Here is a 20204-nt window from a genome sequence, read left to right as displayed (position 1 = left end):
TTGCAAACCGTAGTCTGGCTTTTTTATGGCGGTTTTGGAGCAGTGGCTTTTTCCTTGCTGAGTGGCCTTTCAGGTTATGTCAATATAGGACTCGTTTTACTGTGGATATAGATACTTTTGTACCTGTTTCCTCCAGCATCTTCACAAGGTCCTTTGCTTTTGTTCTGGGATTGATTTGCACTTTTCGCACCAAAGTACGTTCTTCTCTAGGAGACAGAACGCATCTTCTTTCTGAGTGGTATGATGGCTGCGTGGTCCCATGGTGTTTATACTTGCGTACTATTGTTTGTACAGATGAACGTGGTACCTTCAGGCGTTTGGAAATTGCTCCCAAGGATGAACCAGACTTGTGGAGGTCTACACATTTTTTTTCTGAGGTCTTGGCTGATTTCTTTTGATTTTCCCATGATGTCAAGCAAAGAGGCACTGAGTTTAAAGGTAGGCCTTGAAATACATCCACAGGTACACCTCCAATAGGCTAATTGACATCATTTGAGTCAATCAGAAGCTTCTAAAGCCATTATTTTCTGGAACTTTCCAAGCTGTTTTAAAGGCACAGTCAACTTAGTGTATGTAAACTTAAGGCCCACTGGAATTGTGATACAGTGAATTATAAGTGAAATAATCCACAGAATTCCTTGAGTATACATGCTTCGTAAACAACAGGTGTAGACTAACAGTGAAGTGCTTACTTACAAGCCATTCCCAACAATGCAGAGAGACAAAGGGAAAAAATTATAGAAAGATAACACAAGGAATAAATACACAATGAGTAACGATAACTTGGCTATATACACGGGGTACCAGTACTCAAATCAAATCAAAGTTTATTTGTCACGTGCGCCGAATACAACAGGTGGTCATTTGTTTCATCAGACCAGAGGACATTTCTCCAAAAAAGTATCTTCTTTTTTGGAGAAATGCAGATGCAGATAGCCCGGTTAACCAATGTGCGGGAGCACTGGTTGGTCGGCCCAATTGAGGTAGTATGTACATGAATGTATAGTTAAAGTGACTATGCATATATGATAAACAGAGAGTAGCATCAGCATAAAAAGAGGGGTTGGGGGGGCACACAATGCAAATAGTCCAGGTAGCCATTTGATTACCTGTTCAGGAGTCTTGTGGACAGAGGGAACACTCTATGACTGGGGTGGCTGGGGTCTTTGACAATTTTTAGGGCCTTCCTCTGACATCGCCTGGTGTAGAGGTCTTGGATGGCAGGCAGCTTAGCCCCAGTGATGTACTTGGCCGTACGCACTACCCTTTGTAGTGCCCTGCGGCCAAGCAATTGCCGTACCAGGCAGTGATGCGACCAGTCAGGATGCTCTCGATGTTGCAGCTGTACAACCTTTTGAGGATCTCAGGACCCACGCCAAATCTTTTTAGTTTCCTGAGGGGGAATAGGCTTTATTTTGTGGACACCAAGGAACTTGAAGTTCTCAACCTGCTTCACTACAGCCCCGTCGATGAGAATGGGGGCGTGCTCGGTCCTCCTTTTCCTGTAGTCCACAATCATCTCCTTAGTCTTGGTTACGTTGAGGGATAGGTTGTTATTCTGGCACCACCCGGCAAGGTCTCTGACTTCCTCCCTATAGGCTGTCTCATCGTTGTCGGTGATCAGGCCTACCACTGTTGTGTCATCTCCAAACTTAATGATGGTGTTGTAGTCGTGCCTGGCCATGCAGTCGTGGGTGAACAGGGAGTACAGGAGGGGACTGAGCACGCACCCCTGGGGGGCTTCAGTGTTGAGGATCAGCGTGGCAGATGTGTTGCTACCTACCCTCACCACTTGGGGGCGGCCCGTCAGGAAGTCCAGGATCCAGTTGCAGAGGGAGGCGTTTAGTCCCAGGATCCTTAGCGTAGTGATGAGCTTTGAGGGTACTATGGTGTTGAACACTGATGAGCTGTAGTCAATGAATAGCATTCTCACATACGTGTTCCTTTTGTCCAGGTGTGAAAGGGCAGTGTGGAGTGCAATAGAGATTTCAGCATCTGTGGATCTGTTTGGGCGGTATGCAAATTGAAGTGGGTCTAGCGTTTCTGGGATAATGGTGTTGATGTGAGCCATTACCAACATTTTAAAGCACTTCATGGCTACGGACGTGAGTGCTACGTGTCTGTAGTCATTTAGGCAGGTTGCCTTTGTTCTTGGGCACAATGACTATGTTGGTATTACAAACTCAATCAGGGACATGTTGAAAATGTCAGTGAAGACACCTGCCAGTTGGTCAGCACATACCCGGAGCACACGTCCTGGTAATCCGTCTGGCTCCGCAGCCTTGTGTATGTTGACCTGTTTAAAGGTCTTACTCACGTCGGCTACGGAGAACGTGATTGCAAAGTCATCCGGAACAGCTGATGCTCTCATGCATGCCTCAGTGTTGCTTGCCTCGAAGTGAGCAGAGAAGTGATTTAGCTCATCTGGTAGGCTCGTGTCACTGGGCAGCTCGCAGCTGTGCTTCCCTTTGTAGTCTGTAATAGTTTGCAAGCCCTGCTACACAAGACGAGCGTCAGAGCCGGTGTAGTATGATTCAATCTTAGCCCTGTATTGACGCTTTGGCTGTTTGATGGTTCGTCACAGGGCATAGCAGGATTTCTTGTAAGCTTCCGGGTTAGAGTCCCGCACCTTGAAATCGGCAGCTCTACCCTTTAGCTCAGTGCGAATGTTGGTTGTAATCCATGGCTTCTGGTTGGGGTATGTGTCGATGTGCAGGTGTACGAGGTAATTGAGGTAGATATGTACATTTGGGTAGGGGTAAAGTGACTAGGCAACAGGATAGATAATAAGCAGTAGCAGCAGCGTATGTGATGAGTCCAAAGAGTTAGTGCAAAGGGGGGTCAATGCATATAGTCCGTTTAGCTACTTGGTTAGCTATTTAGCAGTCTTATTGCTTGGGGGAAGAAGCTGTTCAGGGGCATGTTGGTTCCAGACTTGCCATGTGGTAGCAGAGAGAACGGTCTACAACTTGGATTGCTGGAGTCTTTGACAATTTGTTGGGCCTTCCTCTGACACTGCCTGGTATAGAGGTCCTGGATGTCAGGGAGCTCGGCCCCAGTGATATATTGAGTCATACGCACAAACCTCTGTAGCGCCTTGCGGTCTGATGCCAAGCAGTTGCCATACCAAGCGGTGATGCAGCCAGTCAAGATGCTCTCAATGGTGCAGCTATAGAACTTTTTGAGGATCTCAAGGCCCATGGCAAATCTTTTCAGCCTACTGAGGGGGAAAGAGGCATGGTCGTGCCTTCTTCCTTAGTGATTGGACACCGAGCAACTTGAAACTCTCATTGCAAAGAACAAGCCATATCTCAGACTGGCCAATAAAAATAAAAGATTAAGATGGGCAAAAGAACACCGACACTGGACAGAGGAACTCTGCCTAGAAGGCCAGCATCCCGGAGTCGCCTCTTCACTGTTGACATTGAGACTGGTGTTTTGCGGGTACTGTTTAATGAAGCTGCCAGTTGAGGACTTGTGAGGCCTTTGTTTCTCAAAGTAGACACTCTAATGTACTTATCCTCTCGCTCAGTTGTGCATCGGGGCCTCCCACTCTTTCTATTCTGGTTAGAGCCAGTTTGCGCTGTTCTGTGAAGGGAGTGGTACACAGCGTTTTATGAGATCTTCAGTTTCTTGGCAATTTCTCGCATGGAATAGCTTTAATTTCTCAGAACAAGAATAGACTGACGAGTTTCAGAAGAAAGTTATTTGTTTCTGGACATTTTGAGCCTGTAATCGTACCCACAAATGCTGATACTAAACTAGTCTTAAGAAGGCCAGTTTTATTGCTTCTTTAATCACAACAACAGTTTTCAGCTGTGCTAACATAATTGCAAAAGGGTTTTCTAATGATCAAAATTATAAACTTGGATTAGCTAACACAACGTGCCATTGGAACACAGGAGTGATGGTTGCTGATAATGGGCCTCTGTACACCTAGGTAGATATTCCATAAAAAATCTGCCGTTTCCAGCTACAATAGTCATTTACAACATTAACAATGTCTACACTGTAATTCTGATCAATTTGATGTTATTTTAATGTACAAAAAATTGCTTTTCTTTCCAAAATGAGGACATTTCTATGTGACCCCACCCCTAAGTGACCCACTTTTGAAAGGTAGTGTATGTCAGAGCGGTATTGGACTAAGATACAGTGGCATAGTATAGAATACAGCATACATATGAGATGGGTGATGCAATATTTACACACAATTAAAGTGACTAAGATGGTGTGGAGTACAGTTTACACATACGAGATGAGTAATGCAAGATAGGGAGACATTTAAAGTGGCTAGCGTTTCATTTCCTTAATCTATGTCTATTTATTTGTCACATGCGCCGAATACAACAAGTGTAGACCTTGAAATGTTTACTTACAAGTCCTTAACCAACAGTGCAGTTCAAGAAGAGTTAAGAAAATATTGACCAAATAAACTAAAGTTAAAAAAAATATACCAAAAATTTAAAATAACATAACAATAACGAGGCTATATACAGGGGGTACCGGCACCGAGTCAGTGTGCAGTGGCACAGGTTTTGTCATGCCCTCTTCTCGACTGTCTTGGTGTGTTTGTACCATGAGAGTTCGTTGGTGATGTGGACACCAAGTAACTTAACTCTCGACCCGCTCCACTACAGCCACGTTGATGTTAATGGGGGCCTGTTCGGCCCGCCTTTTCCTGTAGTCCACGAACAGCTCCTTTGTCTTGCTCACATTGAGGGAGAGGTTGTTGTCTCTGACGTCCTCCCTATAGGCTGTCTCATCGTTGTCGGTGATCAGGCCTACCACTGTTGTGTCATCAGCAAACTTAATGATGGTGTTGGAGTTGTGTTTGGCCACGCAGTCGTGGGTGAACAGGGAGTACAAGAGGGGACTAAGTACACACCCCTGAGGGGCCCCAGTGTTGAGGATCATCGTGGCAGACGTATTGTTGCCTACCCTTACCACCTGGGGGCGGCCCGTCAGGAAGTCCAGGATCCAGTTGCAGAGGGAGGTGGTAGTCATTTAGGCAGGTTACTTTGGCTTTCTTGGGCACAGGGACTATGGTGGTCTGCTTGAAACATGTAGGTATTACAGACTCAGTCAGGGAGAGGTTGAAAATGTCAGTGAAGAAACTTGACAGCTGATCAGAGCATGCTCTGATTACACGTCCTGGTAAACCATCTGGCCCCGTGGCCTGGTGAATGTTAACCTGTTTAAATGTCCTATTCACATCGGCTAAGGAGAGTGAGATCACAAAGTTGTCCGGAACAGCTGATGGAGTTTTATTGGGATTTGCAGCTGTGGTTGGTAAGTAAAGAATCCTGCAAGCTTCTGAAATGACTTACTTCCCCTTTTAACATGTAAAACTGTCATGTTTCATGTTCTTTCACTGCAATTGCTCCATAGCGCTGATTCAACGTTAGCATTAGCTCTAATTGGCAACACTGACTGAACACTGAGTTTCCAACGACAACATGAAAATGTGTTTATCAGCAGGGAGAAACTGTTTGAAATCTCTCTGTCGTCTTGGTTGTATAACAGCAGCTGGATCTAGATGGAGAAATTCACTTTTTCATCTGTTTGATCTTAATGCTCTCCAAATGGCTCATTGCCACTTCCCTGCCCCACAGTTCCATTGGCAGCCTCTGAGATGATACAGACTCTCTCAGGAGGCCGCCAGATCTACAGAGGCATTTGCTGTCAAAATCATCATCTAGATGGAGATTGGCTGGTGTTTGATTCTCTTCCCAGGGATTGGTTTGTGACGTTGTTATTTGTCTCTTGAGATTTGGATTGGCTGCAGCTGTAGGTCATGTTGTTGTTGTTTGTTGTTGTTTTGGTCACGCTGAGCCCCCGCTCGCTCTATTCTCTGTCCTGGCAAGGGCAAGGCTAGGAGAGGCCCACACTGGGGCCTGAATAGGGAGACTGAAAGGAAGATCGATGAGGAGAGAGAGAAAGGGACAGTGTTGTGAGAGAGTGTGCATGAGGAAAGGGTGAGGCTAGGAAGTAGAGAGGAGTGTGTGTGTGTGTCCGTGGTGGTAGTGACAATGAAAGCCCCCTTTGTGCTGTCTCCTCTCGCTCTCTCTCGCTCTCTCTCGCTCTTTCTTCCTTCTGTCCTTCAGTTCCTGACCCTAGACCAGTGATGGGACCATGTCCCCTGAGCCCCCTTGGCCGCTTCTCACAACAACAAATATGGCCACATGCAGCGGCTCCATGCATTTGAATAATCGTGTCACCTCCCTCTACACCTCTATAGGCAAATGCATACTCAACATACCTCACAAGGTGCTGTGCAAAATAAACTAATACAGTATAATTGAATAGGGCTCATATACAATAAAATGTTCCAACACATAGCTTTATGGTAGTAGACTCAAGGCAACGTTTCTATTCTCTGTAAGGTAGTGCCGGCAAAGAGAGAGGACCTTGGACTCTGTGCGAGGGCTTGGCTGGGCTTGGTTAGGCTTCATTCTCTCCAAGTGTCATGTGTTTTTGTTGACAGTGGGTGGCCTGTTATGGTTTGGAGTGTATAGGCTAATTAATTTGGTGGACATTTTTGGGTGATGTGAACACAGTCCTTCTTCTCTTAGCTTGCCAGCGTGGCTGCTGAATGAGATGAGAAGGACATGGGTGTACTAGTCACGTGTACGTTTTAGCCCCTACGCCCCTCATACTCAACTGGCGGTCCGGATCCGGACCCAGAACCGCGTCAATACGGAATTTCAAGGAAATTAGCTTTTAAACAGAAAAAAATGTATCTGCCCCATGCTAAATGTGTTTGTTGTATCTGCCCCATGCTAAATTTGCCTTAAAATTGCAACATTTTCTCTACGGCAACAAGGGGGGTGTGAACAGTTTAGGGTCAAATGGGTTGGGAGGTGGGGGTTTGTTACTACACTGATAAATTATAATATAGTACTAGAGTACCTCTTCCCTACGCCATATCCTTATCACTTGCTATATCACTATCTATAGCTGTAGTTTTCACTGTCGGACCCTATAGGCTAAGCATTTATGTAGGTGCAGCGATAGTTTCGCTTGAGGCTGTGTGGTAGACTTTAGTTAAACGATCAGAGACTCCTGCATAAAGAGTAAAAAACAAAATACTTTATCCCACAGGTTTCCAGTATGTACAGGTATCCACAGATCTTCATTTAAAGGTATTGTAAGTATCTTCAGATAAGTAGAATTATTTCTACAGGGATATCAAAAATGAGGACATGGTCAGAAAACCGAATGGCTCCTCAGCTAAGCTACAACTGACAAAAAGTGACAGTTACAACTAGCGTTCTAACATGTGAAACCCATGAGCCCAAATTAGTGAGCATGAGCCGCTGCATGAACTCTTAAAGAGACAGTATTCAATTATTAAAAAAGCATGAGACAATTGAAACAATGTAATTTATTGTAACATACAATGAAACATGAAGTTAACCAATAAATGTCTCTTGTACTACAAATGTAGCCAAAATCCTAAATTGTCTCCCAAGCTACTATATATTGCGTTGTATTGACCTTTCTTTCTATTAAACATCTATCTTGACTAGCTCATCAAAACCCTCTTGTCTCCCAGTCCACATGCAAACGTCAGTAAGGCTGGTTGTACATTCCTCTCTCTTCCTAACAGAGCACCATAAAACAGAACATCATAAGACAGAAAAGCACTGTCATAGAAACCACTTTGCAAACAAACACCAGGTTTAATGAAAGGATTAGAGCTGTAAAATCTCATAAGCAATGGTCCCAAAGGAAGCAATCTACAGTGAAGGAAAACATTATTTGATCCCCTGCTGATTTTGTACGTTTGCCCACTGACAAAGAAATGATCAGTCTATAATTTTAATGGTAGGTTTATTTCAACAGTGAGAGACAGAATAACAACAACCAAAAAATTAATGAGGGAAATAAGTATTTGATCCCCTCTCAATCAGAAAGATTTCTGGCTCCCAGGTGTCTTTTATACAGGTAACGAGCTGAGATTAGGAGCACACTCTTAAAGGGAGTGCTCCTAATCTCAGCTTGTTTCCTGTATAAAAGACACCTGTCCACAGAAGCAATCAATCAATCAGATTCCAAACTTTCCACCATGGCCAAGACCAAAGAGCTCTCCAATGATGTCAGGGACAAATTGTAGACCTACACAAGGCTGGAATGGGCTACAAGACCATCGCCAAGCAGCTTGGTGAGAACGTGACAACAGTCGGTGCGATTATTCGCAAATGGAAGAAACACAAAAGAACTGTCAATTTCCCTCGGCCTGGGGCTCCATGCAAGATCTCACCTCGTGGAGTTGCAATGATCATGAGAACAGTGAGGAATCAGCCCAGAACTACACGGGAGGATCTTGTCAAGGATCTCAAGGCAGCTGAGACCATAGTCACCAAGAAAACAATTGGTAACACACTACGCCATGAAGGACTGAAATCCTGCAGCGCCCGCAAGGTCCCCCTGCTCAAGAATACATATACATGCCAGTCTGAAGTTTGCCAATGAACATCTGAATGATTCAGAGGACAACTGGTGAAAGTGTTGTGGTCAGATGAGACCAAAATGGAGCTCTTTGGCATCAACTCAACTCGCCGTGTTTGGAGGAGGAGGAATGCTGCCTATGACCCCAAGAACACCATCCCCACCGTCAAACATGGAGGTGGAAACATTATGCTTTGGGGGTGTTTTTCTGCTAAGGGGACAGGACAACTTCACCGCATCAAAGGGATGATGGATGGGGCCATGTACCGTCAAATCTTGGGTGAGAACATCCTTCCCTCAGCCAGGGCATTGAAAATGGGTCGTGGATGGGTATTCCAGCATGACAATGACCCAAAACACACGGCCAAGGCAACAAAGGAGTGGCTCAGAAGAAGCACATTAAGGTGCTGGAGTGGCCTAGCCAGTCTCCAGACCTTAATCCCAGAGAAAATCTGTGGAGGGAGCTGAAGGTTCAAGTTGCCAAACGTCAGCCTCGAAACCTTAATGACTTGGAGAAGATCTGCAAAGAGGAGTGGGACAAAATCCCTCCTGAGATGTGTGCAAACCTGGTGGCCAACTACAAGAAACGTCTGACCTCTGTGATTGCCAACAAGGGTTTTGCCACCAAGTACTAAGTCATGTTTTGCAGAGGGGTCAAATACTTATTTCCCTCATTAAAATGCAAATCATTTGATAACATTTTTGACATGTGTTTTTCTGGATTTTTTGTTGTTATTCTGTCTCTCACTGTTCAAAGAAACCTACCATTTAAAATTATAGCCTGATCATTTCTTTGTCAGTGGGCAAACGTACAAAATCAGCAGGGGATCAAATACTTTTTTCCCTCACTGTAGCTTGCCCTCTACCTCGCTCTCATTCTCTTATTTTAATAAACCCTTCTCCCTTTTTCTATCGACGCCTCTTTCTGTCTTTCTCTTGTTCACTTCTCTTTCTATATCCCTCTCATTTGCACTATCCCTCTCTCATTCTCTCACCCTATTCCCTCTCTCATTCTTTCTCACCCTATTCCCTCTCTGTTAATGCTGCTACACTTGTCTCTGTCCCTCTCTCTATCCCTCTCTGTGTTTCTCCCCTCTCCCTCTTGTTTGGGCCATGTGACTCTGTGTGCACAGAGGGTGACCTGCTCCTCTCGGCTCTGCTCTCTCCATCCTGCTCTGCTCAGCTCTTCTCAACTCCGGTTAATCTCTGCTCCGCTCTGCTGCACAGTGCTGCTGGAAAGAGAGAGAGACTCCCTGAAAAAGAAACTCACCGATTATTATCCAGTGCGCTCTCTCTCCTCTCTCTCTGTCGCGCGCCCTCTCTCTCTGTCGCGCGCCCTCTCTCTCTGTCGCACGCCCACTCTCTCTGTCGCGCGCTCGCTCTCTCTGCAGCATGAACTAACATGTTGTCCACCGAATCAAAAGATCACAGAATGAATCTATTACTGAAAGTAGAAGCTACAGCTAGCTAGCACTGCAGTGCATAAAATGTGGTGAGTAGTTGACTCAAAGAGAGAGACAATACTTGAACAGTTTTGAACAAATTAATTTCTTCAAAAATGATGCAGAAGCAAGAGAGAGAGAGAGAGAGCTATATTTCGTTGTAACTGCTAAACTGCTTGCTGAATGTACACTGGACTAGGTCTGTCCCCGACTGCGCTGTGTTAAAAGAAATGACAGTGGGTGACTGTGAGACTAGCACCCGTTGTCTCTCTCTCCTCCCTGCTGCAGCGACCACCACAGAACATCAACAATGTTTATCGCGCTGTCCCTGTTGCTGAAGATGTAACATAATTACAGCCATTTCTGACTGAAAAGTTCTGTTACCGAAATTCCTCATTTGTTTTGGGAAAAAAATCCCAACTCACTCAACCCTTGCTCTCTTTACGTGACACATTTATGCATTGCATGCACGTGACCAATAGGGCCTGATCTATAGCATATCATAATCACATAAAAATGTGGTTATAACAAACTCCAAACACTGTAACACATGGGGAAGCAAAATGGATGTAGAGGACGTAACAAATAAACTCAAAACGGGGGAATGTTTACTGGTTTCTCAGGAGGTAAAGGGGAAGTCTGTGTGGAATAAATTTACTGGAGATCAATAAAAAGGAGCAAATGCTGTGTGCATATTATGTGTTAAGTTACAATATCATTTTTATGACCGTTTGGAACAATCTAAACAACACTAAATAAATGATAAGCGTACCAGAGTCTGTTGTAATGTTTTTTTTTGTAAAGCCTTTATTACAGCAAAGACTAAAAGCAGTTGAATAAATTTGTGAATGCAATTTCCGAAATGGAACGGTTTATTTATTGTTTGCGCTAATTATTTAATTGTCGCTTTGTTTTTTTAAAACTAAAATGCTTGATTGCTTTTCAAATCATGAATGACTCGTATGCTGTGTGATGACATGAACAAATTAATTATAGATTGATACAGTACAGTAGCCTATATAAGTATTGAAATATAGGCCTAAGTAAGTTACGGTATTAAGACTAAACAGTATGATCTCTTAGACCTACAGCTCGATGGTGCTGCTATACTAAGCCTACTAATGATAATGACATTTATTATTATTATAATGATGATCATAATAGTAATAATAACAATAAGGAGATCAAGAAAAAGAAGGGATACTACTATTATAGATATTTTTTGGACAATTTGGAACAATGTAAACAACACAAAATTAATTATAAATAATACCAGAGGCACTGTTCTAACGAAAATAAAGTGTAAAGACTTTATTACGGCATGGATAAACAATTTCACAAATGTACTAGCTTGTGGTTGCGTGAGTCTTGGTGCTCACGGAATCAGAAGGCTATTAAACAAACACTCAAACAGGCAACAAAAGCAAGATCTCTTATTGCTGTAGATGTATATGGATGATTTACAGTTGAAGTCAGAAGTTTACATACACCTTAGCCAAATACATTTAAACTCAGTTTTTCACAATTCCTGACACTTAATCCTAGTAAAAATTCCCTGTCTTAGGTCAGTTAGGATGACCACTTTATTTTAAGAATGTGAAATGTCAGAATAATAGTAGAGTGATTTATTTCAGCTTTTATTTCTTTCATCACATTCCCAGTTGGTCAGAAGTTTACATACACTCAATTAGTATTTGGTAGCATTGCCTTTAAATTGTTTAACTTGGGTCAAATGTTTCAGGTAGCCTTCCACAAGCTTCCCACAATAAGTTGGCCCATTCCTCCTGACGGAGCTGGTGTAACGGAGTCAGGTTTGTAGGCCTCCTTGCTCGCACACACTTTTTCAGTTCTGCCCACAAATTGTCTATAGGATTGAGGTCAGGGCTTTGTGATGGCCACTCCAATACTTTGACTTTGTTGTCATTAAGCCATTTTTGCCACAACTTTGGAAGTATGCTTGGGGTCATTGTCCATTTGGAAGACCCATTTGCGACCAAGCTTTAACTTCCTGACTGATTTCTTGGGATGTTGCTTCAATATATCCACATCATTTTCCGTCCTAACGATGCCATCTATTTTGTGAAGTGCACCAGTTCCTCCTACAGCAAAGCAACCCCACAACATGCTGCCACCCCCGTGCTTCACAGTTTGGATGGTGTTCTTCGGCTTGCAAACCTCCCCCTTTTTCCTCCAAACATAACAATGGTCATTATGGCCAAACAGTTCTGTTTTTTTGTTTCATCAGACCAGAGGACATTTCTCCAAAAAGTACGATCTTTGTCCCCATGTGCAGCTGCAAACTGTAGTCTGGCTTTTTTATGGAGGTTTTGGAGCAGTGGCTTCTTCCTTGCTGAGCGGCCTTTCAGGTTATGTCGATATAGGACTCGTTTTACTGTGGATATAGATACTTTTGCACCTGTTTCCTCCAGCATCTTCACAAGGTCCTTTGCTTTTGTTCTGGGATTGATTTGCACTTTTCGCACCAAAGTACGTTCTTCTCTAGGAGACAGAACGCATCTCCTTCCTGAGCGGTATGACGGCTGCGTGGTCCCATGGTGTTTATACTTGCGTACTATTGTTTATACAGATGAACGTGGTACCTTCAGGCATTTGGAAATTGTTTCCAAGGATGAACCAGACTTGTGGAGGTCTACAAATTTTTTTCTGAGGTCTTGGCTGATTTCTTTTGATTTTGTTATAAAATAATATTATTTTTAGTAGTGTTGCGCCATTGTTCTTACGTAATATAACCATATACAATTTCAGTAGCACATCATAGAGTAATGGACTGTGCCATCCCAACGGCCTCCACAATGGATTAGTCCACTGAGACGGGTGCGAATCAGACAGGTGTCTTGTACACACATTTTTTTCCTACTGCTCGACTAAAGAAATCTCGGTTGACAAACAGCCTATCAAACAAACAATCGACCAGTCGACGAAATAGGGTCAGCCCTACACTGTACTGCATGATTGTAGTGGGTTTATTAACGCATTAGTTCTAGTAGCTATGTTGACTATGACGTTAGCTAAAATGGTGACAAGGATGTAGGCTGTGTGTAGCGGTTAGCTGTTATGATATGATTTGGAAAGGCTTTTTTCGCCTTGTCACAGACAGCTGATGTGTTATGCACTGAAGTCCACAAGCGAAGGGATAAGGTGAGAGGAGGAGATCGCGTAGATGCGAGAAGGAATTATACGATGAGCAAAGTGATCATGCTGTTTGTATGTGGCTGCTATGAAAGTGAACTGTGTTTGTGTGTAGTCGGGTGTATTCATTCCACCGATTCTGTTGAAAAACGTTTCTTAAACGGAACGAAACGGGGATAAACATACCTGAATTTGTCCAATAGAAACTCTCGTTTGCAACTGTTGGACTAATGATTACACCCTAGTTTAGCTAAGTGCAGGCAAGATTGTGCAAGGCGGTATTGAATGTGTCACTGTCTGTTACCTTCATTACTAAAATGTTTCTCTCGACCTTTTATAAGTTAGGTTGCAGCATCCTCATGATGGGTCCAGGGACAATTTTTGTGTCATGTAGTAGCCTAAACCTATCGACATTACATTGCGCTGGGTGAATGGAATGTAAATGACAGTCATCCAATATGCTCTGATGGAAATAAAGCCATGCTCATAAAAAATAATAATCGCCCTCCGTCATCTTAAACGGCACCTACCGCCACTGTGGGGTCATAATAGTTTGTATCGCAAACCGTTTGGACTTTACAGACGTTTTTGTGAGATTAACTGTTTTCGGGATCGGCAGTTCAAACAGAGTGCTTATTCTTATTCTGTGCTAATGTTTTATATAAGGTATCTCATGCCTTCTTTAACACTGCTTTCTGTTCAATTGAGCAGCATTGTCTGTGTTTAAACTTAAAGGGATAGTTTGGGATTTTTGGCAGTGAAGCCCTTTATCTACTTCCCCCAAGTCAGATGAATTTGTGGATTAAGTGTCCAGTATGACACAGAGACATACTGGACACAGAGTTAGAGGTAATTGTGCGAGCCAACGCTAACTAGTTTAACACAAAGACTGGAAGTCTTTGGGATCAGCTAGCATTCATCTGACTCTGGGGAAGTAGACAAAGGACTTCATTGTCAAAATCCCAAACTATCCCTTTAAGCACTGCTAGTTGAACTAAGTTTCCAGGTGCAGTGGACTGTTCTGAACAGTTAGCCTGCAGCTTTGTTCCTCTCAGAGGAGTGGTATGAGGGCATGCCAGAGGATCCACAGACAGGCACTAACTTTCTTTAGCAGAATGTGGAAGAGTTACAGAACTGGCTGTAAATTGTTCAATGCTGTACTTACGTAGAGGTTTTTGGGACACTGACGCAGTATAGGTAGTGCGTAGATGGACGCTGTAGATATTTGTGTGCGGGTCTTTATTTCTCATTCTCTCTCTATACATCTTTCTCTCTTTCAAGCTGTATTGAGTGGATGAGCATTGTTGTGTTGTGTGGTCTATGTGGTAATAGTGTGAAGTCAGGACAGGCCTGCAGTGGTGCTGCTTTGTGTTTGGCAAATCATCATGGGCTGTGATGAGCTGAGATGGTGTTTAACTAGGACAGAAGTCTTTCTCTCTCTCTCTGTCTCTCCGTCTCTCTTTCTCTGTCTCTCTCAATGCCACTTCTCCTATGCAGTATCATTCTATCTAGTCATATCTCACTCAGCTCAGCTAGGTTTCTCTGGTTCATTAAAACTCTATGTTTCTCAGCATCTGTTTCGTAACGGAACATTTTCACAGAAGGGACAATTTTACACGAGGGGGCTCGGCCAATTTCATAAGGCCTCGTCTGACAGTGTACCTAATTAGGAGAGTGAAGCGCGAACCTCCAGCGACGAACAAAGAGAGTTTACACGGTCAGGCAGGCATGTCTGCTGGGAACGGGAAGGAGCCCACAACAACCACGGTTAGTCTCGACCTAATCAGTCTAGGATTGTCTTCTTACTTAGTCCTTAAATCTTCTGCCAAATCCTCTGCTGTCGTTAAGAGGTGTCGGATATGTTTGTGTTTTCAGGTATCTTCCAGAGAGGTAGTGCTGTCTAAAGGGGTATCTTATAAAGCCAGTATAAACATATTGGAGATAATTTAATCTATCCTTTAATTGTACCAGGGCGGTTCCAGCATTATTTGAATCTCTTTTGAATTTCTAGTAGATGTGTCCTAGCCAAGCCAGCAATTGCTACAATTAAGTATCTTAATACCGTAGATCCCTGGGGCTAAGCTCCCTCTTCATGTAGCCCACTCACTGTGTCTGTGCCAGAAATCATCTGGGCTTGTTTAACAACCCTCAGTCGGGGTTGAAAGTCAAGGCAGCCTGGCAGTCTTCAGCTCTCTGCATTGCTGACACGCAATTGAGTAGCCATCGTGTCTTCTTCTATCGGCTGCAGTAATCCAATAGTGTCAGGGGACTGAGGATTAACACAGCCAGCTTTGCTCTGTAGTATCCCTCCATGGAGATAATGTGGAGATATGAGATGCACTGTTTCAAGGTTTATAGTAGTAGTTTAAATGAAAAGAAGGGTCTCTGGGCTGAGCCTGGTAGCAGATCTGCCATGTTCGTTGTCCTGTCAAACATGTACCTATGTGTTGTTTTGCTTCAGGCTTCATAACTTTATGATTGGAGATTACTGCTGGTCTTCCAGGCTCTGCTGTTCAACAACAGGTTCTACTGTATTTTATGCAAACATTTGGACCATTTTAGACTAATGAGCTTTGAAGCTAAAGCCAAGAGCACATCATTGAGAGCAGCTCGGCTTTCAGATTTAATCCCAGTGGATGACGTGTGAGTGGATCTCTCTGCTTCCTTCTGTCAGTATTAATAGTATTAGTTTCTGTGTTAGGAGGGTCAGGTATCACAGTAACATGGGATTATGTTGGGATTATTATTATCATAACCAATATTCTTTCCTGTCTCACAGTAAACCCCTAGAGATGTGTGTGTGTGTGTGTGTGTGCGTGAGAACAGAGGGATATAGTGGAGGAGAGAATGGGAATAGAGTGAAGCTGATGGGGAAAAAATAAACTACTGGAGTTATGGAGACCGTGAGAGCACAGCCACACCTCACTGTGTCAAACTTCCAGTGCGTGAGACCTGGAGGCCATATCCAAACATATCTCTGTCAGTTCAGCATGTCACTGTGTGTGAAGCTCTACAGTTGTCTAAAGCTTGCCAAGAAACGTTTTTACTGAAATGTCCTCATGGTTTCTGCAGACAAATGTGTGCGCACTTACATTTGAGTATTGTCCCATGTATCTGAGGTGTGAAGTGTTGTGTATGAAATGGAGTTTGTGTCGGAGTGAAAGGGTGTCTTCATGCCTCATTACAGAGGATCTGCCGTGCTGTACAGACTGAGTGCTTCAGTTTACGTGGAGTCATGCCTCATTACAGAGGATCTGCCGTGCTGTACAGACTGAGTGCTTCAGTTTACGTGGAGTCATGCCTCATTACAGAGGATCTGCCGTGCTGTACAGACTGAGTGCTTCAGTTTACGTGGAGTCGGAGTGAAAGGGTGTCTTCATGCCTCATTACAGAGGATCTGCCGTGCTGTACAGACTGAGTGCTTCAGTTTACGTGGAGTCGGAGTGAAAGGGTGTCTTCATGCCTCATTACAGAGGATCTGCCGTGCTGTACAGACTGAGTGCTTCAGTTTACGTCTCATCCCACACCACTACTCAGAGCAGAACCTATTTAGATCTTATTGATGATTGTAGCTAGTCTCCTAAACTGTGCTTTATTGGCTCCCTCTCCCTGCCTTTTATCTCTTTCTCTTTTTTATCCATCTGTCTCTCACGAAATGTGTACACACACACACACACACACACACACACACACACACACACACACACACACACACACACACACTACGCAGCAGTGCTGTTCCATTTGATTCTGATTGATTGTTGTTGGCCCGTGGGTCCTTGTAAACAAGGGAGTCTTTATGTAAAGTACTGAGCCTGTACTTCCATTATTGATCCAGCTACTTTTACCCATCTGATTCTAATCCAAACCACAACAGGCCATCCTCCCAAGCAGAAAAATAAATATTTAAATATACTGAAAATAAGTGTACATATACTGTAAGTACTGTATGTCCTTAATTTGAAATATATTAAAGTATATTTATTATCTAAATTGGAGCCATTTTAAATACATTTAATGCATTTTAATATAAACTTTATTAGCATTTAAGTTTATTAAATACATTTCAAATGATCTAAATTGGGATACTTTTTTGGGACTTAAGATATGCTAGAAAAGTACATCTCGTATTTGAAGTATACAGTATAATACAAATTAGTATTTTATTTAAGTATACTTTAGTATACTTGTAAAATATGAAAATAAGATAAATTCTCTGCTTGGGCTCTTCCACCTGCTACGTTATCTACTGTAGCTCAGGAAGTGTGTCGGTGCCTCACCTCAGGAAGTACACATTTTATTTCGGCCACAGCATTTCCCCAACATTATGGCAACGTTCTTATCAAGTTCCTATAACCACATTGCAGTGTCCTTGAGAGAGTGTTCTTTTAGCTTGCTGCTCTGACATCAAGCATCACACAATTTACATCAAATCAGAGCCATGTACTCAATATCTGGCTGTGCGTTAATGGTGTTAGTGAGTTTCAACAGCTGCTGTAGCACCAGACGATGAGATGACGCTTCTATTTGAAAGTGGGCCGTCCATCCACCTTTCTTTGTTTAGCTGGGAACAACAACTCTGCAGCTGTGGGCCTCTCGTGGATTGTTTTGGAAAAGGTCTGATGGAGGGAGCGCTGGCTGGGCACGCCACGGGTCAGATAGCCTCAAAGGGAGAGAAGGGGGGGATAGAGAGAGAGAGATTGGGGGGTAGAGAGAGTGGGAGTCAGGGAGAGTAGAAGTGAGGCACCAGCACAGCAGTGCCAACAGTCCAGGCCCCCTACACAATGACACACGAAGCCAGACTGACTGACTGACTGACTGACTGGCTAATTAACATTCCTCATGTTCAACATACAGACAGACAGACCCAACACCAGAAAACATGAGTTGTTATTATTATAATTATTACCAAGGTGTAGGGTGCCCTGAAGTGACTCTTATCAACTGTATGCAAGAATTTCCTCTGTGTTGTCTTAGGAATTCAGCATTCTCTGTGTTGAACTCTCCAACCCCCACTGTCTCACCTCTGACAAGCAGAGGTTACATCCTGGACGTCTGACATCTGATTGGAGGTTAACTTTACAGTAATACTATTGGTGAACAACTCAGCTTTTGAATCAAAACAACTCAGATGCTTATAAAAGGGTCTTTAGATGAATTGTTCTTTCTTATTTGTTTCTTTCTTTCTCGCTCTGTCTTTCTTTCTCTCCCCTTCTCCCCTTCTCCCCCTCTCCCCTTCTCCCCTTCTCCCCTTCTCCCCTTCTCCCCTTCTCCCATGGGCCATGACACAAGCCATGGTTTCATTGTCTCTCTCTCTCTCCCTCTGATCATGCTTAGAATGCCTTGTAATGCTTGTTAAGGCTTTGTAACTTAAGCTTTATGCCTTGTATAATGTTATCGTTCATTTGACAAAGTCATTAAGTACACTTGTATTTAGAATTCCTTCTCAGACGTTTCTTCATTACCTATGACTGTAACTCAACCATAGTCTCTTGCATATTGCTAATTATTTTTATGGAGTCAAACATTTTAATAGGCTAATTGGTCAGTCTTATTACGCGTCGCATGTGATGTGTGTATATATAATATAGGTTACTGTATCGACACATATCAAATATTACTGCCCACTTCAGGGTTCCACAGTATTTGTGTTCTCTTGACTAGCATCCTGGTGAAATGTAGCTGGCTGACGCGACCCACATGACTACACAGCGAGAGATGGTGTCAGCCAGATTAGGTGAAATGACCTTGAGGCTGTGAATTGTGCTCTTTTTATACATGTTATGCAATAGCATGACCTCCATGACATAGTCATGATAATTGCGTTTCCAATTTGCATTTGAATAAACATGTTATGACTCAGTGTTGCCCATGAAGGCCAACAGCCAATGTTCACACACAAACACACATACACAGAGAACACACACATGCAGACAGTCTCTCCTGAGGCCAATGTTTATATATACACACCCATAACCTGCCCTACAGCACAGACATCAGCTCCAAGTCCAAAAGTATTTACTCTGTGTGTTGCTGCTGTGTTGCTAGCAACGGCAGAGCTGGTGCACAGATAAGGCTTCAGTTTGAGGATGAAGACGGTGTCTGTCTGCTACTCACCCCTCTTAACGGCTCCCTGCTTTGTGTTTTGTTTGGGTACAGACACACAAAAACATTTCCGATGAATAATAAAACTTGAATCGACAATCCTCTTAAAGGACGATTTTACGCCAGCCGGAGCTGAAAATATTTTGGGTTTCTCAGATTGTTCTGGAAATTCTCACATAGAAACTTCATTGGGAGGAAGGATGTTTTGAAATGCTTTTTACATTTTGTATCACAAACCATTTTTGAGAATCATAATGAAAGTGGCAATTTCAGGCCCTTTTTAGACCTGTAAATGCCTCCTGTAAGACTGTGATCTGTGAACACTACATGACACCTTGGTGTCGTTATACTCATTATAATGGGATCTAACATATGGAGTATGTCTAGATTCTGAGAGACACATTTTCACAGTCATTTATTCAACAATAAAACTAATATGAATATCTCGAAACTACTGTTTTTAATTTAGCTTATTTTTTTAGACATATTGTCTGGAACCATATAATCTTCCAACTCATCACATTTCCAGAGTGGGCTCTCTGGTACTTTTAATGACATGACCCATTTTATACATAGAAATCAACATTATAGGTCATTAAATCTCCACCCGGCACAGCCAGAAGAGGACTGACCACCTTTCAGAGCCTGGCTCCTCTAGATTTCTGCCTTTCTAGGGAGTTTTTCCTAGCCACCGTGTGTCTGCATCTGCATTGCTTGCTGTTAGGAGTTTTAGGCTGGGTATCTGTATAGCACTTTGAGATACCTGCTGATGTAAAAAGAGCTTTATACATTTGATTGATTGATTGGTTAACCAATCACAGCCCTCCTTTAGGATTGCACATTCTAATTACCATTCAATGTGTTGATGGTGCTCATAAAACGTGTCCTACCTTCAGAATTAGCAGAGAGCCCAGTCTGGGAATGTGATATACTTGTAGAGTATATTGTTCCAAACAATACGTCTTCAAGTGAACACAATCAAAAAGGCTCGTTTTGAGATATTAATGACTACAGCAAAAAAAAAGTCATTCTGCTGCCAAGCTTAGCATCTGC

The 20204-nt window shown here is 43.1% G+C and overlaps 1 protein-coding gene across 2 annotated transcripts in view; it reads left to right on the top strand.

Annotated features, from left to right (window-relative positions):
- The window catches only part of LOC115164381 (phosphatidylinositol 4-phosphate 5-kinase type-1 beta-like), a 71620-nt gene that overhangs the window by 21005 nt on the left and 30411 nt on the right, over positions 1 to 20204 (top strand). The window contains exon 1 of one of the 2 annotated variants that reach the window (XM_029716806.1): positions 14736 to 14813. The exons of the other annotated variant lie outside the window; for it this stretch is intronic. The gene's annotated coding sequence lies outside the window, so the exon portion shown is untranslated. Of the gene's footprint in view, positions 1 to 14735; positions 14814 to 20204 lie in introns of those variants that run through there. 2 annotated transcript variants of the gene reach the window in all.

This window comes from Salmo trutta, chromosome 27, assembly GCF_901001165.1.
Source record: "Salmo trutta chromosome 27, fSalTru1.1, whole genome shotgun sequence".
Taxonomy (NCBI): Eukaryota; Metazoa; Chordata; class Actinopteri; order Salmoniformes; family Salmonidae; genus Salmo; species Salmo trutta.
This window is presented reverse-complemented; position numbering and strand designations above follow the sequence as displayed.